The sequence below is a fragment of the Hipposideros armiger genome, unplaced genomic scaffold (genome assembly GCF_001890085.2).
Source record: "Hipposideros armiger isolate ML-2016 unplaced genomic scaffold, ASM189008v1 scaffold_10, whole genome shotgun sequence".
NCBI classification, from domain to species: domain Eukaryota; kingdom Metazoa; phylum Chordata; class Mammalia; order Chiroptera; family Hipposideridae; genus Hipposideros; species Hipposideros armiger.
Genome location: NW_017731360.1, coordinates 6,762,148 through 6,765,184, shown reverse-complemented (window position 1 = coordinate 6,765,184; position 3,037 = coordinate 6,762,148). Strand labels below are relative to the sequence as shown.

Genomic DNA, 3,037 nt, shown 5'->3' with positions numbered 1-3,037 from the left:
CCCCCACCCCTACCCCTACCACCCAGTATATGGCCTGACCACCAAGGCTGTTCTGCTAGGGCTAGCACGTGGGGGCACTCGGCCTCGCCCACCAACCTCCTCTCCCCAGGGACTTCCCCGCGCTAGTCCCGCAGCCACCGCTGCTGCTCCGTCTGCGGAAACCTGGGGTTGCCCACGGGAGGAAAAGGGGCGGCGGGTACAGGGCGGAGGGCAGGGGGCGCCAGAGGACGCCCAGGGGCCCGGCCGGCAGCTGGGAAGGCGGGCAGGCGGGCAGCATCTCACGGCCCGGGAGCCCCTCCCCCCGCCGGCACCAGACCCTTCGCCCGCTCTGCACCCGCCGCGACGCGGAGGACTTCCCTCGGACCAAGCCGACTGCGGGAGTGGCCGCCAACTTCACAGCCTACAATCCCCTCCCCTGCCCATCATGCCAGCCCCCGGGGCTGCGGGAGGGTGCGTTTGGTGCCTGGCTCTATGTCCTGGGGGTAGGAGGAGAGGGATGGGGGTTGGACAGATAGACTCCGGACAAAGATGGACACGGGAGCCAGGGATGCGGGGCCAGTCGAGATCCGGGCTGGAGAGGAGGGGGCTCCAAGCAGACAGGGGGGACACGGCCCCAAGTCCCGGCTGAGGGGGAGGGGACTTGAAGCGGAGATTGGCGAGGGATAGCGGGACTCCGGACAGATATGGGGGAAGGGGCAATAACGATAGAAATAAGAAGGGTAGCACGGTCCGGGTACCCGCGCGGGGAAAGGCAGTAACTATGGGCAGACATAGATGGGGACAGGAAGGACTCCGGGCAGAGATAAAGTGCAGGGGAGGGGCAGGGTCCGGCATCCAGAGGAGAAGGGGCGATTAAAGGGGGCGACACAGTCGAGCTGTAGGTTGGAGAGAGGGGCTTTAATGAAGGTGGCGGCCGCACGGCTCGGATCCAAGCTGAGATAGGGAGAGACTCGAGACAGCGATGGGGGTAAGGTCTGGGTCAGGATTGGGCAGGGGTTGGGGGCGCTTTAGCAGAGATGGGTAAGGGGGAGGGGGACGGAAAAGGGAATCGCCAGGGATAAAGGGGACCTGGGCCTCAGGCTTGGAAGTTCCCAAAAAAGATAAGAATGGGTAGGTGCCGAACGAAGTCCATTCAGGCGGGGGAGAATTCAGCAGAGATGGGCTAGGGGAGCGGCCCGAGTCTGGGCTGGTGCGGAAACTCAGGACCGCGCAGGGAGAGCTCGGTGCGGGGCCGGATGAGGGTTTGGGGCCGAGCACTCACCTGGGCGCCGTCAGCAGCAGGAGCGGGGGCCGGCGCTGGCGGAGGCGACCACGGGGCGCAAGTTTGCCATCCCTAGGCGGGGGCCTGGCCGGGCGCGGGGCAGCTCGCGGCAGCCGCGCGGAGGGCCGAAGCTCCCGCTCCGTGGAGCAGTGGGTGCAGAAAAGGCGCCGCGGAGCAGCACCGGGCGGGCGGGCACCCGGCCGGGCGCGGGCTCCTGCCGCCGCCTCCTCGCCGCGCCGCCCCCCCTCCCCACACTCCTCGCTCCCGGCTCCCCCGCCCGGATCACCGCCCGCGTCGTGCACCGCCTCCTATTCGCGGGCGGTGGCCGCAGCCCCAGGCTCTAAAACCCGGCGCCGCATCCTCCTCGGTCTCCGAGCGCCGCCGCCGCCGCCGCCGCCGCCGCCGCTGAACCGGGTTCCTCCGGCCGCTCCGGCCGCTGCCCGCAGCGCGCGCCGGGCCGGGCGCGAGGAGCCGCGGGAGAAGGGGCGGAGGGCGGGGGCGACGCGCGCCGCCTCCTGTTAAAGCGGGAGCTGCGCCAGCCAAGCCAAGCGCACCCTCCCCTCCCTGCCCTGGGCCCCAGGCGCCGGCGCGGGAGAAGCCCCGGGTAAGCCCCCGCCCCGCCCGCGGCCTCCTGGACCGCAGGATGAGGCGATCCGCGACGCCCCTCCAGCGATATCTAGGCCAGAGGCTATCTCATGCAGCCAGGGTCTCAGGGGCCCTGGGGACTGAAGCATTTGCCCCCACCTTGTGCACTGCAAATTGCATATCTCTGTGCATGCAGGTGCCACTCATGTGCGCTGAACTTTGCATATGCTTATGCATCATACAGGTGCCTTTTGTGTGCACTGCAATGTTGTCTGGCTCTGTGCACGCAACTGCTACACACAGGCACAGTGTGTTAATATGTGCTTAGGTCCTGCATGCATGTTACTGGATCCTGTGGGTAGGGATGCTATTTGTGTGCAAGCTTACAAGTGCCACATATGTGCTGAGCGCTGTGGGTCACTTGTATATAGGAGCCACATATGTACACTGCAGTGTGGTATGTTTGGTGCATACTCTGGTGTAAACTCTGCAATGTTGCATGTCCCTAGGCACGGGGATGCTACACGTGTGCAGTGTGTTACATGTTTTCCAGCGTGCCTGTCTATTCCCACAAGTGCCTTTCCCTGTGCCAGAGGCGCCCCCATGTTGCATCTGTTTGTGTAGAAGCTGCAGAAATATACAGACCCGCCCACCTCCCATCCTGGCACTGTGCCCAGGGACAGTTGGGTTGGACCAGAGTCAACATGATAAAGGTGGTACCCAGGGAGATGCCCATGGCTCAGGGCCCTGGTTGGGCAGTTTGTGGCCTGGGCATGTTGCCACCAGAAGATGGACAGACCAGGGACACACCACTTCGGCCAAAGACAAGTAGGTTAATCAGATGGCTCTGGTCAGAGGAGGAGCCAGCGGTGGGGGGCAGCTTTGCAGAGAGAATAGGATTTCAGGAACCCTACTTTTTGAAGGTTCTCTGACCAGGAAAGGGCCAAACCTGGAGAGGAAGGAAGTCCCCAGTCCACTCAGTCCCATCCCTACTTCTCCACGGAAGCCCCTTAAGTTCTGTCGCCTTGGAGACTGGGGCAAGATGAGAAGGCTCCACCTCTCCCCAGGGCAGTGCCAGGAAGAGGCAGAGAAAAGCCCCCTTTTCCCTGCTTCTGTCCCTCCCCCGTCTAGCAGCCTCCATGACATTTGTTGTGAGTGATTGTGAGAGATTATCGACTTTAATGGAAGGAG

At 64.2% G+C, this 3,037-nt stretch overlaps 1 protein-coding gene across 17 annotated transcripts in view; it reads right to left on the bottom strand.

The window, feature by feature from the left end:
- Window positions 1-1,693, bottom strand: part of ADGRB2 (adhesion G protein-coupled receptor B2) — a 36,896-nt gene extending 35,203 nt beyond the window's left edge. For 14 of the 17 annotated variants that reach the window (XM_019659818.1, XM_019659843.1, XM_019659870.1 and 11 more), the window contains exon 1: window positions 1,262-1,692. The gene's annotated coding sequence lies outside the window, so the exon portion shown is untranslated. Of the gene's footprint in view, window positions 1-1,261 lie in introns of all 17 variants that reach the window. The other 3 variants (XM_019659861.1, XM_019659936.1, XM_019659914.1) reach the window with 2 other exon arrangements.
- Between the last annotated feature and the right edge of the window lie 1,344 nt (window positions 1,694-3,037).